Here is a 20,913-nt window from a genome sequence, read left to right on the forward strand (position 1 = left end):
ATACCTAACCTATTTACCCGGTGGGACCAGCAGAACCACCATTTGGACCAGTATGCCCATCTGGATCCAGTACCCGGCCAGCCTGCGATTGCGGCCGCCTCTGCCTCACTTCCTGTTCTAGCACCGGTTGTAGTCTCCAAACCTGTAGCGGCTAGAGAAATGACTGGGTCTGTCCCGCTCCCTCAGTATTTTGGGGGCAACCCAGCACAGTGCAGAGAATTTATAAATCAGGTTAAAGGATACCTTGAAACCCTGCCCCAGGCATTTCCTACAGACAGTGACAAAGTTCACTTCATGATTTCTTTGCTGTCTGAAAAGGCCCTAGCTTGGGCAAAACCTCTCTGGGAGGCAGAGAAGCCTATTATTTACAATTACCCTGAATTTGTTGCATCCTTCAAAAGAGTTTTTGATATTCCAGCTCGCTCCACCCCTACTGCCGAACTACTCATGTCTAATGCTCAGGGCACAAAAACTTGTCGAGTATGCCAGTGAATTCCGTACCATGGCAGCAGAGGGTGGCTGGAACAACGAGACTCTCGTGGCTGCCTTTGCACAGGGTCTCTCCGATGTGTTTAAAAATGAGATTGCAGCCAGAGAATTACCTAAAGATCTTGAGGAACTGATATCATTTGTCACCCTCACTGACATCAGACTCCGAGAGAGATCCTCATCCAAGGAGTGCCTGCGGAGGCCTCTTATAAATTTGGCACCGAGCTTTTCTTGCCCACCCGAACCTCCCTCACCTCCCATGCCTCCTGGTCCTGAGTCCTCTGTCTGTATGGAGCCCAGGCGGTTAGGCTTCTCACGCCTCTCGGTCGAGGAGGGAGAGTCTGTGCCTATACTGCGGACACCACGGTTACGTGTTAAAGTTTTGCCCGATTCGTCCGGCAAAGGGTCCGCACCCAAGATACTGTCAGGGGCAGATCTTGGGTGGTCTTTCTGCAGACCCAGAGATATGTGTGCGCAAACCCTTGGTGCCTGTTATCCTCTCCTGGCCTGATTCATCCATTGAAACCCGGGCATTTCTTGATTCTGGGTTCGAAGGCTTGTTTATAGATTGTGCATTTGCAGCAAAGCACTCTATACCCTTACAGTCTCGCAACTTCCCACTAGCCTTCGAAGCCATCGATGGCAGATCAATACAGCCAACCCACGTGACCCAAGAAACCGTGCCCATATCTCTGGCTGTAGGGGCTCTACATCATGAGACGATCCAATTCCAGGTCATTTCCTCTCCATATTACCAGGTTGTTTTGGGATACCCTTGGTTACAGAAGCATAACCCCACTATTGATTGGCGCAAAGCTGAGATATTATCATGGTCCCAGCAATGCACATTGTCCTGTCTCCAGAAACCGGTCAAAGTTTTGGGCGCATGTTCTGCCTCTTCCTTACCCGCTGAGTACCAGGAATTCCAAGATGTATTTGACAAAGGTCAAGCCAGCGTTCTGCCACCACACCGTCCGTATGACTGTGGTATCGAACTCCAACCAGGTACCAATCCTCCCCGGGGCCGGATTTACCCACTGTCTGTAGCAGAGAATCGAGCCATGGAGGAGTATGTTACCGATGCACTGTCTAAGGGTTTTATTCGGAAGTCATCTTCTCCTGCCGGGGCCGGCTTTTTCTTTGTAAAGAAAAAAGATGGCGAGTTGAGACCCTGTATCGACTATAGGGGTCTCAATCGCATTACTATTAAGAATGCCTACCCCATTCCATTAATCACGGAGTTATTTGACCGCCTCAAGGGAGCAACGGTCTTCACCAAACTTGATCTGAGAGGGGCATATAATCTCGTCCGGATAAAAGAGGACCACGAATGGAAAACCAAATTTAACACCAGGAGCGGCCATTACGAATACCTAGTGTAACGGACCGTTTCACTTACAAGAGGGTAAAACCCAGTTTAGGCGATAATCCCCTTTCCAGATGCACAGGCAGCTACTGCAAACACCATTCTCCCAACTGGAACCACACGAACACTGGAACAGCTGAACAAGAAAAGCAGACATCGGCTTACACTCCTGGCAGTCAGCATACAATCCCATTCCCCCAAAGAACGAGACGACACATCGCTTTGAGGGTTAAGCAAGAACTCTGGACTGGGACACCCAGTCTGGCTTTTATTACAAACAAGTACATACAGGACACTCCCAGGGGGAGGATGAATTTAACCAATCACATGGATGTACCTCCCACACATTTCCTCCCCTTAGATTAGCACTTAACATAATTATACCGTACACCCTTTTCCCCAATTCCTGGATGTACCCCAAATACATATGCTACACCTCCAAAACAGGTATCCCCTGATAGCCCTTATTCAGGGGGACAACATATCCAAGAATCAGGTCATTCGGATGAATGGTTCGGGAGATATGAGGTTCCAAAGATTTGACCGACCGCATGGGTAAAGTATCCGAAAACAGTTCCATGCATTTTGGCCCTGCGGTCGGTCACAAACAAGTGAATGAAACAGACAAATTACTGGTGTTATAGAGACTAAGGGGGATTCGCATGAATCCCCTAGTTCGTACGTTTCTTTCTACCGAACGGCGGGCCGTTCGGTAGTTTCCCCACGAAATCCTGGAAGTCTGGAGGTCTCAGCGGTGTTTGCCTAGTCGAGTGTCCGAATTCAGTTCCAGACACTAGACGGCAAAACACCGCTGTTCGGTAGTTTAAGATGGCCGCCGCCACGTGTTTGTTTCCCGAATGGCGGCCACCCAGAGGACAAAGCATACATTACATGGATTGCCAATTACCTGTTTGCAACATTGTTGCAACCGGTAATTGGAGGCACACTTATTCCTGGGTGGTCTGGTTGTTCGGTAGTTTCACTCAATATAATGAATGGGGTGATTCTACCGAACAATCAGATGAATGCTGCATACATATCACCCAGGTTAAACTTAACACATGAATACATATACAATATTACAGGCAGTACACTAGAATATGCTTCACAGTCTTAAAGGGACAGTAGTCCCAAAAGTCCCAATATGTCCATCGCTGATTTTAAAGGGCCAGTAGCAGCAATATAAATTATTACATGCCCAAATATAGTGTTTATAGAGCAATATGTCCAGGGGCCGTAGTCGCAGGGCAGGAGGCTAGCAGCCAGGCCTCTCCAGTTCACAGTGGCGAAGCTGGTTTTCGCCACACCTAGTAATGCCCTTTGGTCTTTGCAATGCTCCGGCGGTTTTCCAAGAATTTATAAATGACGTCCTGCGAGATATGCTGCAGCAATATGTGGTGGTTTATCTTGATGATATTCTGATCCATTCCACATATCTCGAGAACCATCACGCAGACGTTTCTCGTGTTCTACAGAGACTTAGAGAAAATAATCTGTTCTGCAAATTGGAGAAATGTGAGTTTCACTGCAAACAGGTCACATTCTTGGGATATGTTATCTCAGATGCTGGATTCTCTATGGATCCGGAGAAACTTTCGGCTGTACTAAAATGGCCTCGACCTACGGGTCTTCGCTCTATACAACGTTTTCTGGGCTTCGCCAATTATTATCGGAAGTTCATACGCAACTTTTCTTCCTTGGTTAAACCTCTCACGGACATGACCAGGAGAGATGCTGATCCACAGCATTGGTCACAGGAAGCCATTACTGCCTTTGAGTCTCTCAAAGTCGCCTTTGCTGCTGCTCCTATACTGGCACACCCTAACCCGTCCTTACCATTCATTCTTGAGGTCGATGCGTCTGAGACAGGAGTGGGCGCCCTCCTGTCTCAACGTCCTAACCTAGAGAGCTCCAGGCATCCGTGCGGGTATTTCTCGAGGAAATTGAACTTGGCGGAATGCAATTACCAGATTGGTGATAGAGAACTTCTAGCCATAATTTTAGCTCTCAAAGAATGGAGGCACCTTCTTGAGGGTACTTCAGTGCCAATCCTCATACTCACAGACCACAAGAATCTAACATATCTTTCTGAAGCTAAGCGACTTTCCCCCCGGCAAGCTAGATGGGCTCTCTTCCTATCAAGATTCAATTATGTGGTTTCTTACTTGCCCGGTACTAAAAACATTCGGGCTGATGCCTTGTCTCGACAGTTCTCCCCTCCATCTAGAGAGGAGATAACCCCTACTCCTGTGATTCCTCCGGACCATATACTGGCAACCATCCGTACTAACCTCACCTCACCCCTAGGCGAGGAGATTCTGGCTGCACAAAGTAATGCTCCTCCAGAGAAACCTAATGTCCGTTGTTTTGTACCTATTAACCTCTGTACGAAACTATTGAGTACATACCACGACCCCAAAGCAGCTGGACATCCAGGCAAAAAACAGTTAATCTGGTCCGTCTCCCGGCAATTTTGGTGGCCTAGTCTCCGTTCGGATGTCACCGCTTTTGTAGCTGCCTGTCCTGTGTGCGCTCAAAATAAAACCCCACGACGCTCTCCAGTGGGTCTCCTGCAAACCATACCTAATGGTGAACGACCCTGGACCCACTTGTCCATGGATTTTATCGTAGATCTTCCGGTCTCCCGTGGCAATACAGTCGTTCTCATGGTTGTTGACCGATTCTCGAAGATGTCGCATTGCATTCCCTTGAAAAAACTACCAACTTCCCAGGAACTTGCAACAATTTTTGCTCGGGAGATCTTTCGTTTGCATGGGTTACCCAAAGTGATAGTCTCAGATAGGGGTAGCCAGTTCGTGTCCAGATTTTGGAGAGCTTTTTGTACGCAAATGGGAATTCAGCTTTCCTTCTCCTCGGCCTACCACCCGCAATCCAATGGTGCAGCGGAACGAGCTAACCAAACACTGGAACAGTTTCTGCGTTGCTACATTTCTGACCACCAGAACAACTGGTCTGATCTGCTACCCTGGGCAGAGTTTGCCCACAATAGTGCGATTAATGCCTCCTCCCGGCTATCCCCATTCCTGGCAAACTATGGGTTTCAACCGTCCATGTTACCTGATACGTTCTTGCCACAGGGGATACCGGCATTGGAGGAACATCTCAGGGAACTCCGTTCCACTTGGGTGCAGGTTCAGAATTCTTTGCAACGCGCAATGCAGAACTACAAACTCCAGGCCGACCGCAAACGCCTTCCTGCACCTACCTATCAGGTCGGAGAGAGGGTCTGGCTGTCTTCCCGCAACCTACGCCTCCGTGTTCCCTCACAAAAACTGGCACCCCGATACGTTGGGCCATTTCGTATACTTCGAAGGGTCAACCCTGTAGCTTATGCACTTGACCTTCCTGCTAACATGCGCATCTCAAATGTTTTCCATGTTTCCCTCTTGAAACCGTTGGTTTGTAACCGCTACACCACCTCAGTGCCACGTCCACGTCCTGTTCTGATTGACAATCATGAGGAATATGAAATACGCAGCATCATTGACTCACGGGTCTTCAGAGGACAGATCCAATACTTGGTGCACTGGAAAGGATACGGTCCAGAGGAACGCTCCTGGGTTCCAGCCTCTGATGTCCATGCACCATCCCTCCTTCGTTCCTATCACGCCCGCTTCCCCATGAAGCCCGGACCCACCAACAGAGATGGGGGGAGTCGTTGAGGGGGAGGTACTGTCAGGGTTTCTTTGCTGTTTTAAACAGCAACCCTTTTCTGTTTCAGTGATTGAGTTTCAGCTGCAATCACTATGAGCTCCTTCTGCTTGTTGCCACGGTTACTCACCTGTGAGTAGTAATCAACCCTGCTGCTAATCAGTTCTGCCTATTTAAGCAGCTAAGCCCAGAACCTCCTTGCCCTTGCGTGGTTTCCTGTTTCCCAGAAGTCTCCTTGTTCCTGTGTTTCCTGTTTGCTCCTGGTTCCTGACTCCGGCCTTGTTCCTGACTCCGCTGCTCTCCGTGCTCCTGATCCTGGCTTGTCTGACTACCCGCTCTGGTGACTGACCCCTGCTTGATTCCTGGACTTTGCTTTTGTTATTTATTTGTTATTTATCAATAAAGGTGTGTTTGCATCTAGTTCCGTCTCTGTCTGGTTCCTGGTCCCTGACAGTTGGTCAGTGTTGCGATAGCCGCGGCTGGACAGTGGAGGACCTGGAGGTCCACGGAGGCACACAACGCCACGTCACATTCCGACATGACGTCAACATGCTTCACCTTCACAGGGTTTCAAGGAGTAGCGGGAGGATCCGCTTTGTCACAGGCTGCGGACGGCACCATTGGGGGTATACCAGAGGCTGGACTCCGGAGTTGCATACTTTAAACGAGGGCCGGGGTTTAGTAGAAACTCCGGAGTTGCATACTTTAAACGAGGGCCGGGGTTTAGTAGAAAAGGGGGAATGGGATTTAGTATGGGGGGGGGGGGGGTATAGTAGAGGGAGGGCTTGGGTTTAGTAGAGGGGGGTGCTGTTTTTTTATACTGTACTTTTCAAAACAAACCTACGTTTCTATGAAAATGTAAGTTGTTGTTTTTTTTGCGGCCCACATAAACTTAAACCTTGTTTATTTGGCCTGTGCTAACATTTGAGTCTGACATGCTTGCTGTACCCAGGGGTGCCTACAGTGTCCCTTTAATTAGGTTTATTCACTAAACCAGGAACTGATTTTTTTGTTGTTGTTTAAAATAACACAATTGCAGAAACTAACAATTGCAGAAATATTTGCATGTATGTTGTCATGTTGCATATTGTTGTCATTCCAGCTTTGGCAAGCCTGAGATTAGAAAATGAATTAGGTGGGGCAGGGCCAGAGACCCCAGTAATGCATCAGGGATGTCATGGCTGCAGAGGTTTTTTTTTTTTATCCTGGCATTCCTGCATGTGTATCAGGATAACAGACTGGCAGGTGAATTTAATTTGAGTGTTTCAATTTTATTGGATTTGTTCAGAGTGAATCAATTAGAAATGTTTGATAAAAATATGAATTTTATATATATATATTTATAATTCTTTATTTTTGTTTGCATGTTGATGACAAAAGTTGCACAATATACACGAAATAGCAAAAGAAATGGTAACCAGATACATTGCGTGTACATAAACATCAGCACTTTTTTTTTTATAAAAGGTGTTTAACAAGATGGGAATAGTGCAGATTAAAGTATGCGCTGTCTGAGGATTAATATAGGTCATTGGCACTAAGAGATTAGCTTGTTAATAGTTGTAGGGGTTAATAGAAAATAAGCTAGCTTCATTACTTTAGGCGTAAGATTCTCTGGCTAAGTATCTCTGTCCAGGTGCATTGCGCCTAGAAATATGTAGCGCGTTCATCTCACCCGGCAGTGTAGCTGTCGGGAGAGATGGAGCAGATATTGTTACTGTACATTAAGGTTAGGTAAACAGTGAAACAAAATAAATAAATGTTAACCAAATAAACATCAGCCCCAAGAGATCGTCTCATTGTGTGAGTGGTCAAGACATAGTAGTGGGATTATGTGCCAGTCATCCAAGCGGCTTGAGCCAGTCAGTCGTGGGCCCATGCTTTGAAGATATGGCATTTTCATCTAATGCCCAGCCTGTGCGAGGGTGGTATAGCAATATAGGATTCCTGAACTAGATCGCTGACCTAGGAGTGTTTGTAACATATTGCAGCTTATTAGGGATAGATGCTGGAGTAATGTAGTGCCCGGTTATGCCTTTGTGGGTTGCACAGTTCATATTGGTAGGGGGTAATCGGTAGTTAAGTTAAGGGGAAGGTAATACAAAATTATTCAGCCATCTCCTAATTGGATGTGTACTGCTAGGGTGAATTCAGCTTCTCGCACCTGGGTTAGCCCGGTGGTCTGGTTGGGTTATATTTGTGTGTGAAGCTTATCATGAGATGGGCTGTTTGGGTTAAGACGTTTTTTCGATCTAAGGTAATAGTAAAAGAAAAGAAAAGGGAACTCAATAGCGTTGCTTTTTAGGCTGCTGTCCTTGGTAATGGTCTATCTTGTGTGGGCGTTGGGGGTCTCTAAAGCTTACCCCTCGGGATTCACATGACCTGGTTTGAGTTTGACCGGAGGGCATGTGGTTTAATAAGCTCTAAGGGCTAACGGCTCGCTTTGGGTCTCCATGTAGGTCCTAACCCAACTGTCAGGGGAGCTATGTAGCTTGTCGCTTGATCCTGTGTTGCCCTGTTCCCTGCTTTAAGGATGATTGGAGTGGGGCAAGAAGAGCGGCACTCGTAGTGATGCAGAACCGGTATCATGGGGAAACAATGGCCCGTCTCTGCAGGCTGTCCGAGGTGAGTCAGGTGGTGACCGCTGCGTAGTTTCCATCAGGAGCCCCTGGGGGACAAATGGGGCTGCAGTAGCTGGATTTCAGACCTGAGAGGATGTTGTCGGTTCGGTGGTGGTGAAAGAGTCCAGTGGGAGCCCTAAAGTAGGTAAAAGTCTTTTCGCCCCCGTAGGTCTTGGATAGGGTATGAGGTGTCGCCATAGTGTACCTGCAGTGTGCGGGGTGCCCTCCAGCGGTACAGGATGTTGGTCGATCGCAGCAGGGATTTGAAGGGCCGGAGTGAGTGGCACCATGCCAGAGTACTTCCCGATAGGTCCGCATAGAAGGAAAGTGACATACTCTCGAACGGGTATGGTGAGTGGTCGCGTACAGCCTTTAGGACTGCTGTTTTGTCCTTGCCTCTCTGGAACCTTACCAGTAAGTCTCGCGGTGTAGTGGATTGGGGCCTTGACAGGTTTAGGTAAGCGTAATATCCCGTCTGTTTCCACCACTTTAGCTGACTTGGGTGATAGGAGTGCCAGCAGTAATCTTCACACCAGGTGCGCAACCTCTGCGTCCGGTATGTCTTCAGTTATTCCCCTAACCTTGAGGTTTAGGCTCCTCTTCTGGTCTTCGAGAGCTGAAGAGGAGAATAAGGGGTCCCCCCCCCCTTATTCTACTTTAGGGCCCCCACTCGCTGCTCAGCCACAGGCTGCTCACTGTTTACTAGACATGACCCTACTCGCAGTATAGCGAGTAGGGGCAGAATTTACTAATACTAAGTAATCTTTACTGTAGGAATTATGGAGTTATCTACTAAGCGGCTGCAAGAGAACATCCGAAGTGCCGAAGTTCCCAATTGCTGAATTTCCAAAGTGCCGAAGTTGCTGAACCGAACCTCCGAATTTCAGAATGCCAAAACGAACCGAATATTTTCCCCATGCACATCCCTACCATATAGGGAGCACCGTTTCAGTGCTCCATGCAGGGCCTTAGTGCCTTGAGCATAGTGCTATGATTGTTGAGGACAGCTCCCTTCTGTCCCCAAAAGCGGAACACCAAAGAACAAAGTCAGGATAGAGGGACAGGATCCAAAAAAAGGAACTGTCCTGCCAAAGTTTGGATGGTTGGGAGGTCTGACAAATATCTACAGACATTTAGGCATGCAAATTCTGCCATGATACGAACACTAATGCACTGATTCTTGCCTAACAAATTAATTTAATGCCCCCCTTCCCCCTGTATGGATTATATAGTGTTAAGAAATGCATATCCTTATTCCTAACACTATAGTGCACTCTGATCCTAACCTCCCACGCACCCCAGCATGTAAAGTGTAAAAAAAAACTTAATCACCTACCAGATTGTCTCTCGGCGCTGGGTCAGCGCTCCGCAAAACATGTACCCTCCAAAGGGTTAACCAACATAACATATCATTCAGTGAGAATGCTCCTCGCCCAATAAACCCCCGTGTGATCTTAATCCACTCCTCTCTCTTAATGCTCCCAATGAAAACCCGAAAAAAACATACTAGAAACTAAAAACATAGGATCAACGAAAACTAATAAACTGCAACTCTGTTGTTGACAACACAGGTTCTCCGATGAAAGGGAGATATCAAGTGTGGCTCATCTGCTATAACATGGAAGGAACTGGTCCATATGGTGCCATAACCAATTACGAAGCTGAAAGAAACATAAAAAACAAAGTGGTAAATTGTGTTAATGGATATTAAAAATAACATCCATAAGGCAATAAATAAGCATAATAGCACATTTAATTAGAATAATCGGAATTGCACCATAACATAGTAGCTCAAAATAATCGAATATAAAAACAGTGATTACTAAACCGTACAACAATGTGCAATTAAAACCAGGGAGGTGTGAGATAATACTCGCCTCAATGTCTGTAATAAAATCATGACTTTACGTAAAATATAGTAAAATCTGGTAATTTTACTAAAGCACACATATTATGCTAGTTCAAAGCTGTGAAATAACCGTAGTAGAAAAATAAAAAGTTGGACGATAATAGAATTCTCGAAAAGTAGATTCACAAGACCAATCAACAACTGGGAGAAGGTCCTCCAGCCTGCAACCCAAAAAGAAAGCCTTAGACGCCATGGCACCCTTGTAGAGTGCGCTCCATAAACCGAATTGTCAATGGTAGCCAATACCATAATCCACTTAACCCAACGAGTCAGTGTAACCGAACAAACGGGATGATGTGGTTGTCAAAGTTGGGGTATGTTGGATCTCGAACTGCCAAAGTCCGAGATTCATACTCCTTAAGACAGGCAACATTATTATTATATTATGAGGAAAAGAAGGATAGAAAACCGAGATAATGGATGTTTTTGTATCCCAAGAAATATCAAACGAGATGCCGTCAGGAGTAAATGAACGCGCAGCAAGATCCAGTGCTTGAACATCCGACATGTTTACAGGAGATCAGGCATTTCGCTGTGAGTTGTTTGAGTGAAAGGTTCTCATTCTTTGGCCAATTTTCAACAAGATGAAAAACAAGGTCCACATCCCGTAAAGAGATGTATATAGGACGAGGTGGGCGTGCAAATCTGATGCTGCAAAGGAGACGACACACCAACAGATGTTTACCTGCAGGAAAACTGTCCAAACCACGATGACCTGCAGAAATAGCCGATCGATATACATTAGTTGTGCGATATGCTAGGCTTTGGACAAAAAGTGAAGTAAGATACTCACAGAAGCATATATGGGATCACGTGTTGTTCCATTCACCAACTATCCCATGACTTCCAGGCGTGAAAGTAGGATTGTCTCGTTCCTGGAGCCCAAAGTTCCGCCAGAAGGTCAAGAGTTGATTGTGGAACATTCGGGACGAACGAGAGTCCCCGAAGAGGAGCCAAAACAGTAGTGTGAGATGTCCTTGGACCAGAAGGAAGTGCGAGTTCCTGCGCCATCAGGAATATGTCGTCTAGATATATAATCAGATGGACCTTTCTGCTGCATAGTATGGCGACCACCGGTTTCAGTAATTTAAATGAAACACCAGGGGGCCGATAAAGGGCCGAAGGGGAGGCTTTTGAAATGCCACATGGTCCCTTCCCACTGGAATTTAAGGAATTGTTGGCATTCTTGGGCCATCGGGATGGTGAGGTATGCATCTTGTAGGTCACGTTTGACCATCCAATTCTGCAACAGGAGTGGTTTCTCTAAAACGGCAATGGTTTACATTGCAGGACTAAGTGTGACAGGGACACTGCACCCAAACCACTTCAACAAGCTGAAGTGGCCAGGGTGCCTATAGTGTTCCTTTATCCAGTGGTAGCCTGGCATTTTCTTTTTGCTAAATAATCTGACCGCAGGCAATTAGGGACAGAATTGGGATGACCTTCCAGTCCGCTCTTGCTGCCAGATAGACATAATTCATTGTATAGCGCTACTGAACTTGTTGGCATTTTATAAATAATAATAAATCCCCATCACGGCCAATGGTCTCCCCTAAAAACCAAGGGGATTTATTTTTATTAACGTCCCTCTGAAACCGTCACTTTGTCCACATTCAGAGATTGGTCAATAACCCGGCAGGTGTGAAATGTCAACACATGTCAAGACTATTCCTATTTTAGATCAAAATACGTAAACTGGGATCATAGTTCTGAGAATTTTTCAAGTTCGGCTATTTTGGATTAAGAATTGAAATTCACTTCCAAATGTAATTCCCACCAATTCACTCTTTTATTGGGAAATCCTGTCAGTCATGGTTCCATTTTGAGCCATTCTTGGGGTAAGGGCCTGGGTGGTTCTGACGTCATCGCCGCCATGTTGGAGTGACGTGACGAGCGGATGCGCGCGTGCCCCGTCCTGCGGCGGCCGCCGGTAGCGCGCACGCGCCGCTCTGGTTGAGGGGTGGAGGGAGGGGGGAGTGGGAGTTGGTAAAGTGGGCGGGGCGTTAGTCGCGCACGGCCCGGCCCGGCGGCCCCTCCCTCAGCTCGGCCCGTTGGGAGCGCGCCGGGAAACCCCGTGCAAGCGCGGCCGCCATCTTGGGGAAAGAGTGAAAGCCAGAGCCGATAGGGAAACAGAGAGACAGCGGCTTCCGGAGGCTGAGGGAGAGACTGACTGAGATCGGCAGCCGGCTGCAGGGAAGGGAGGGGCTGGCACATACCGAACAGGTAACCCCACAATACCGCTCCCCGATACCCCGCTCCCTGTCACATCGAATGGGGCCCAGACCTACCTCAGTATACCGCTCCCTGTCACATCTACCTCAGTATACCGCTCCCTGTCACATCTACCTCAGTATACCGCTCCCTGTCACATCTACCTCAGTATACCGCTCCCTGTCACATCTACCTCAGTATACCGCTCCCTGTCACATCTACCTCAGTATACCGCTCCCTGTCATATCTAATGGGGCCCAGAACCCCAATACCGCTCCCTGTTCCTATCCCTGTCACATCCCAGCATCCCGATACCTGTCACATCTAATGGGGCCCAGACCTCCCTCAATAACCCGCTCCCTGTATGGGGCCTGTCACCATGTACAAGCTGTAACCAGGAGAGGGTATTACCCCGAAACTCATGATCTACCCTTAAATGTACATCCCATGATCACCTACCTGCCATACACCCTGCACCCCATGATCACCTACCCCCCATACACTCTGCACCCCATGGTCACCTACCTGCCATACATCCCATGATCACCTATCCCCATACACCCTGCACCCCATGATCACCTACCCCCCATACACCCTGCACCCCATGATCACCTACCCCCCATACACCCTGCACCCCATGATCACCTATCCCCATACACCCTGCACCCCATGATCACCTACCCCCCATACACCCTGCACCCCATGATCACCTACCCCCCATACACCCTGCACCCCATGATCACCTACCCCCATACACCCTGCACCCCATGATCACCTACCCCCCATACACCCTGCACCCCATGATCACCTACCCCCCATACACCCTGCACCCCATGATCAACTACCCCCCATACACCCTGCACCCCATGATCACCTACCCCCATACACCCTGCACCCCATGATCACCTACCCCCCATACACCCTGCACCCCATGATCACCTACCCCCCATACACCCTGCACCCCATGATCACCTACCCCCCATACACACTGCACCCCATGATCACCTACCCCCCATACACACTGCACCCCATGATCACCTACCCCCCATACACACTGCACCCCATGATCACCTACCCCCTATACACACTGCACCCCATGATCACCTACCCCCTATACACACTGCACCCCATGATCACCTACCCCCTATACACACTGCACCCCATGATCACCTACCCCCTATACACACTGCACCCCATGATCACCTACCCCCTATACACACTGCACCCCATGATCACCTACCCCCTATACACACTGCACCCCATGATCACCTACCCCCTATACACACTGCACCCCATGATCACCTACCCCCTATACACACTGCACCCCATGATCACCTACCCCCTATACACACTGCACCCCATGATCACCTACCCCCTATACACACTGCACCCCATGATCACCTACCCCCTATACACACTGCACCCCATGATCTACCCTTCAATGTACACACCATGCTCACCTACCTCCTATACACCCTTTACCCCATGATCACGATCACCTAACCCCTATATACCACACAATATACCCTGTGGACAGTATTAATCTGCATCACATGAGCTGCCCCCCCCCCCCCCCCCCAATCCATGGACAGTGTCATCCTCTCTGTGCTGTATCATGGAGGGGTTAATCTGTGTGCACCCCATTAATCTTCCCAGGCTTTGTCCTGTCACCTCTCTATACCCAGTCAGAGTTTATCCCAGGATCGTGCCCCCTCCCCCCCCTATATAATGTGTACCCCCAGTGAGGATTCCAGCACGGGGCGCCCCCCCATCACTGTGTTAGAAGCTGTCTGCATTGTAACCGGGGCTGACAGTTTCCGGAAGAGCCAGATCCCGTGATCATGTTTATGTTCATGCTCAGGCCCAGCAAGGGATCAGTGCTAGCTAGGCCCCAAGCCTGTCGCCACCTTTATTTACCTACAGCACTACATTGTCATTTGTGTTGTGTTTCCATCCTGGAATTGTCTTGTGCAGAGTGATTTGTCACTGATGTATTAAAGCACACGTTAAAATCTGAGCGATTGGCAAGCCACCCCAGCCCCTCCTAGTTTGGGAAGGGACAGCAATGCAAATTCATGCAGCTTTTTAGGGATGGTGCAAGTTTGATGTGAATTTCTATGAAATGGCATCTGGATCCCTATAGGGTGTGCCCTGCTTGGGTTAAGGTGTGAGAGTGGCTGGCGATTTTTGTGAATGAAGGCCAGATGAGTATCCCTGCTCTCTGTGTGTGGCATTTTATTAAAGTGTTGCAGAATTCAGAAATATCTGTAATCCATGCAACACCCACCCTGCTTACCAAAACCATAATACATTACTTTATAATCCACGTTTAGAAAATTCCTTTGTGTAATTGTAATAATGTTATTAACCCTCCTTTTTTCTTGGGTCATTTGGGGGAGAGGATATATTATTGCAAGCCCCCTCTTGATTTTTATTAATGACAGCATTTTACAACTTTGGGGTTTGTTGCCTAAACAATCTGAGTTGCAAAATGGGCCTGAAATAGCAAAGCTGAGACATGAGCCAATTTTGAGAATTGTTACAAATGTTGCCTATGTCTTTTGTTGGGCAACAGTTCTGTATTTTGTGAATAACTGCTTTTATCAAGATAATTTTGTTGCAATTAAAATGTTGCTCATCTGTCAGCACAAATTGATATATACTGTCACCCCATTTCTGTGGCCTGTACACGTTTATGTTCACACGTGTCTGCACCGTATAATATTTGAACAGTGATAGCTGAAATGTAAATTTCAAGGTGGATTTGCAACCAGTTGTAGTGTGTTTATAGCAATAATGTGTAACACTTCCATCCTATTCTGTCCCTAGTTATTTCAATAAATCTGCAGGAGCAAGGAAGAGGTCAGTGACCCATAGCCAATCCTAGCCCTCTTTTATATAGTGTAGAGTTGTACACATTCTATAACCTGGGCAGATTTTAACGGGGGTGTGTGTGCTTAGAGACATAATTTATTCCTATTCACAAGGGAAACAAAAAAATGACTAGTGTAATTGAATGCAAGATCGCAGAGGGCCTTGTGGCAGTGTATATTTTTGCCCTATATGAAAAATCCGATATATTTGTGCATGTGCATCTTTCATTACACCGCAAACATTTAAATACAGGATTCTTTAGACAACAAACTGATTCTTAGGTGCAATCAGATCATGCACCTGTCTTAATACATTGTTGCGTATTTATACATGTTTACATTACACTTTTTTGTCAGTTGCATACTTGTACCCAGGATAACTAGAGTGTACCATAAATGCTGATTTAAGAATTGTGTTTATACTACATTTTGAAGGGGCAGTATATGCACCAAAACTCTGAAGTGGTTATGGTGTCAATAGTCCCCTGAGACTTTTGCACTTGTAAGAGCCAAACTGTTTCAAATGGCCTGAAACTGACCTGGTTCCCCAGGCTGTTTCCGGTCTGGCCCTTCTTCAGTGATCACGCTAAAGCGAGGGTTTGCCTTCTGCTTTAGAAATGTATATTTTGCCAAATTGGGTTGGAATTCAGCAGCTCATGATTGTCAGCTGGCGTTCTCAACCAATGAGTTCCTTCCAAACACAAACGGTTTAATATTGGTAATGCAAAATTAGGATCTTTTTTGCTTTAGTGATTTCAGGGAAAACGACTTGGCAATGACAATGAGTGGTACCCAGGTGATTGTCAAACTGTTCAACAAGAATTGGACTGTTAAAAGTGGGATAGAGCTGGTGATGCCCCTTTAACTTCTTCACCTTGGCTTACCTTTTGCATTGATGGGCTTGTTAAGGCTGTTGGTATGTTTTTACAATACTATCTTTTCTTTCTTACTGGATAACTGGGGAGGGGGGCAGCATGATTGACACATGTTTTGACCCCTCTATGGGAGTAGATGCAGTAATTAGCTACCTGCCATGGATGTGCAGGGGAACAAGTCGTCACGAGCAACTAACACTCTTTGTTGCTATATATTGTGTGTCAGAGGTGTTGTTATGGTTTTAAGTTGCACATAATTTCTGAAAAATGTGAACCTGTCCCTACAATGGTAGTGATCCTGCAGCCAGGAAGTCTGAATTGCTGATAATATGGAACAAAAGTAGCATTTGCTTTGATATTTTCACTTAATATTTCAAACTTTTATGTGTGCACAGCAGTTACTGATTCTGCAATTACCAAGACATTTTCCATTACCCAATTCTTTTATTGACCTTGTAAATGACTGCTTCCAGCATTTTATACAATCTTTGTCCACTGTATTTGTGAAATATGGACTTTTTACCCCCAATAAATTTCTCATCGCTCCATATAATCTTGCTTAAGCTGTAGATTTTTATTTATTATATAGTAGTTTGAAGAAAAAAAAAATACTTACTAAACTAAGCACATTTACACCATGTACTGCCATGTTATATTTTCATGAAAGATATATAGTTTAAATTGGAAATCATAGGAGAAGAATATGGTAAGTTGTCAAAATTACTATAGTAGGGTACCAGTGCATTCCTGGCACCATAACTATGTCAGTGGGCTGTAGCAGTTATGGTGCTTGGAGGGTTCCTTTAACCCCTTAAGGACCAAACTTCTGGAATAAGAGTGAATCATGACATGTCACACATGTCATGTGTCCTTAAGGGGTTAAGAGTTTCCCCTATATTTTCAAATGTTAAATACCTTGATATTTTTTTTTCTCCCTTGTATAGAATTAGCAGTAGCTAAGAAGGCAAAAATAAAAGCAACAAAATAATTGGTTGTAAATGGCATGTGGATTTCGAAGCTATTTAAAAAAAAAAAAAAAAAAAAAAAAAAAAAAATTTCAATATGGGCTCTATAGACAGGATCTTAAAGTCCTTTAAATAGATTTGATTTTAAAACTGTGTTTGTTAGTGTGGGGGCAGGAAGACAAAGTACCCACTGATTGACTGAGCCACTCATTGATCAGGCTAGAACTGTGAGAATGTGTGGCATTACTTAACTGCATTGTTACATGTCTGTTTTACAACCTGCATCTTTATTTGAAAGTGACAGTCCAGGCTGTCTCCTCCTATGGTCTCAATGCTTTATTTAGATTCTAGATAAAGAATTAACATATACTGAATTAAAGGGACACTATAGTAACCAAAACAACTACAGCTTAATGTAGTTCTCCTGGTGAGTATAACCATTGCCTTCAGGCATTTTCAGAGAAAAAGCAGTATTTACATTTCCCCTAGGGACACCTCCAAGTGGCCACTCATTAGATGGCCACTGATTATGCTTCCTGACTCAGTGCTGCACTGCCATTCAACATCTCCAGGCTCTGCATTCAGTGCATCTCTATGAGGAGGTGATGATTGGCCAAAACTGCATTTGGCTCCGTCCCCTTGCCGATTTCAACACAAGGGAAAGCATTGGAATGGCTGAAAATCGGCAATTATGATGTCACCGAGGGGGCGGACCCACGCAGTCCTGGAATTAAGGTGAGTATTAATTCCTTTTAAGGGGGCTGAGGCGAGGCAAGCCACCTAAATGGTGGGTTTAACACTATAGGTTCAGGAATACATGTTTGTGTTACTGATCCTATAGTGTTCCTTTAAAGAAAAATAAACTCCTCTGAATTATCCTCCACTACTATCAATATGCAGCTTAACCATGGAATGAAGTTCAGCACTCTACAGCAGTTACGTCCTTGAGAATATGTCAGGGGAAGCTCTGCAAGTTATTTCTTTTTCGTTTCACCAATGGATGAGCTAGCTAAATACATGTTCTTGTTTGTTGCACTGAAAGAGCCTGCACACGGTAGTTGGGAATAGAGTTGTTTATAATTCTTCCTCCTGTGGTGGATGTAATCTAGCGGATGATGTGCTTATTGCTATTGTGATATTTTTTTTTTTTTTTTTTACTGTGCATGAAATAACAGTCGCATGTCAACCATGCCACAACAGCAAATGCAAACAGTTTAAAAACACAGTTGTTCACTGTTGTACAGCATTTAGATTAAGCGCACAATTTTTTAATTAGTAATACAGGCTAGGTACAAGCTAGGTAACTACTACTGTCATAATAAGTTGCTTTGTCAATTATTAACTGTAGCTTAAGAGTTATATTTAAATTGAGTGACATCGCTTTAGTATCTAAACATTTCCTGACTTTGCTATGGAAAACTAAAACGTGTGTACAATCGCTTATATAGAATCAGTTGCTTAGCTAGGGCGCTTATACAAGTAAGGCGGAACAACCGGATAATGGCACCGCTTCACAGGCATTAAAGGACCACTCTAGGCACCCAGACCACTTCAGCTTAATGAAGTTTTTTATAAACATAGCAGTTTCAGAGAAACTGCTATGTTTATTAATGGGTTAAGCCTTCCCCCAAATCCTCTAGTGGCTGTCTCATTGACAGCCACTAGAGGCGCTTGCGTGATTCTCACTGTGAAAATCACAGTGAGAGCACGCAAGCGTCCATAGGAAAGCATTGTAAAATAAAGCATTGAGCGACCAGCTCTTGCCGCGCGTGCGCATTCAGCCAACGGGGCGGAACGGAGGAGGGTCGGAGGCAGAGATCTCCCCGCCCAGCGCTGGAAAAAGGTAAGTTTTTACCCCTTTTCCCCTTTCCAAAGCCGGGCGGGAGGGGAACCCTGAGGGTGGGGGCACCCTCAGGGCACTATAGTGCCAGGAAAACGAGTATGTTTTCCTGGCACTAGAGTGGTCCTTTAAGTGCGGCCTTATCACAAGATGGCTTCTATGTATGCTATGACACTACTTGTTCCAGGTTACTGAGATGGCTAGCACACATTCCCCTCACACTCCCCCTGGAAATATACGCTATACAGTGTCTATTATTCATTTTAGTTGAGGGTGAGATGAGAAAGTGGGTTTGGTGCACTTACACGTCCATGCATAATTTCGGGCGTAGTCCACTGAGTTTGCAGGTCTAACGCTTGTCGTGGAGTCCAAGAACAGGCGTTGCGTAAACGATGGAGTTCATTTAAGCATGTCATAAAGCATGTTTGACAGGCATGTGTCGCAGAGTTATCCCAAAATAAGGCTGGTGCCACAGGTATTATGTGGTGCAGTCTCTGAGTTCCTTGTCTGGGGTGTCAGCCCACTCCGGTACTTGGTAAGTGCCTCTTGTGCCCCAGTGATGTAGTGGCATCTTCCTGTGCAGCTTTGTTGGCTTGTGACGGTGATTACGGTGGCTTAGGTCTGGGCTGGTAGGGAAGATTATTTCTGGCAGGGTAACTAGGCGTTTCAGTCCCTCTGGCCTTTCTCCTCGGGGCAGGCAATTCTAGGTTCTGTGGGGTTGCTTTACAGGGTTTGTTCCCGCCCTGTATTCATCCCATTTCTCCCTGCTTGATGCCCTTGGACTGTACATTTGCCTAGTGTAGTCCGCCTGCATGGCCTTGGTGGTCTGATGGTGCTGAGTGAGCGCACATGGCTGGTGTGCGGCGGCCATCTTAGGAACGTTGCCCGGTAAATATTTCACTCCCGGGCGGTTGTTGTAGGCCCGGCTTGGTGTGACTTGGTGCCCTTGCAGACAGGGATAACCCCCCCCCCCCTGGTCCAGAGGGGGGGGGGGGGAGAGTGTGACGCCGGCCAGACATCCCGGCTAGCTCTGGGTCCTTGTCGGTGTGCCGTCGGTGCCGGGTGAGGTCTTAAGCGGTATCATCGCGTTCACCAGTGGCTGGGGGTCATCGGAGCCCCCAATGTAGTTTGGTGTCCCCGGTGCCCCGTTGCTCGGGCCCTGGAGCGGGAGCTCAGACGAAACACATCTGATCCCGTTGGCGGTCAGACCCCGCACCCCTGCTATTGTGATTTTGTAAATCACATCCAATCAAGGTAATATAATGAATGGAGACACGGGCAGTATAAATCCTTGCATCATAACATATACAAGGACTTTAGGCATTTATGGGAATGGATGGGTTTTACAGCAGTGTTAGACCCACGGACGTCAGAGCACGGCTGTACCTTTGCAGCGATCAGAGGCCAAGTAAAACTATAATTGCTCCCAAGGCAAACTAATCCTTTTATCTTTATGAAAAACCAGATCTGACGATTATAGCAGGGCTCAAAAGTTTCACTCTTCACTGGCCATAGTTGAGGGAATATTTTGCCTCGATGAGTAGAAATCCACTCTTGATGGGTTTGCTATGGCTTGCAGCGATGCGTAGCTTTTAAGGCTTGGCCAGTAGCAAAGAATTTTAAGCCCTGTGTTTATAGCATTGCTTAAAGTGCCAGATTGACTTCCACATTTGCGCTCAGTTCTTTACTAGTGTAGTTTGCATTTCCATATTTATGCACTATAGGTCATTGTGTTATTTTTGTTTGCTCATGTACCATCTAGCTTGGCACTTTGTGTAAAAGAGCTGTAAATGCTAGATCTCCGCTAATGGGCAGGGCCCCTTTGCATTGGTTTGTTTATGCCGCACTGTCTATTTTCCCTGATTGTACAGCACTCTGGAATATATTGGTGCTTTATAAACTGTCTATATTGCACATGGTGTACAGAGCTTTGCATTTCAAGCATTTAGTGTTGACTTTCTCACATAAATGCTATCACTGTTTGATGGTTTAAGCCAGAAGCTGTCCCTTCAATGCCTGAAAACTGCCTCCTCCGGCCACCATACAGGAAAGTTTGTCTTCGTCCCTGACTAATGCTCTCATCCGATCACTG

General features: G+C 46.3%; 1 protein-coding gene across 1 annotated transcript in view; it reads left to right on the forward strand.

Moving 5' to 3' along the window:
- Positions 1-12,099: 12,099 nt before the first annotated feature.
- RAB14 (RAB14, member RAS oncogene family) overlaps positions 12,100-20,913 on the forward strand; it is a 28,304-nt gene continuing 19,490 nt past the window's right edge. The window contains exon 1 of the mRNA XM_063432825.1: positions 12,100-12,280. The gene's annotated coding sequence lies outside the window, so the exon portion shown is untranslated. The remainder of the gene's footprint in view (positions 12,281-20,913) is intronic.

Source organism: Pelobates fuscus, chromosome 9, assembly GCF_036172605.1.
Source record: "Pelobates fuscus isolate aPelFus1 chromosome 9, aPelFus1.pri, whole genome shotgun sequence".
NCBI lineage: Eukaryota > Metazoa > Chordata > Amphibia > Anura > Pelobatidae > Pelobates > Pelobates fuscus.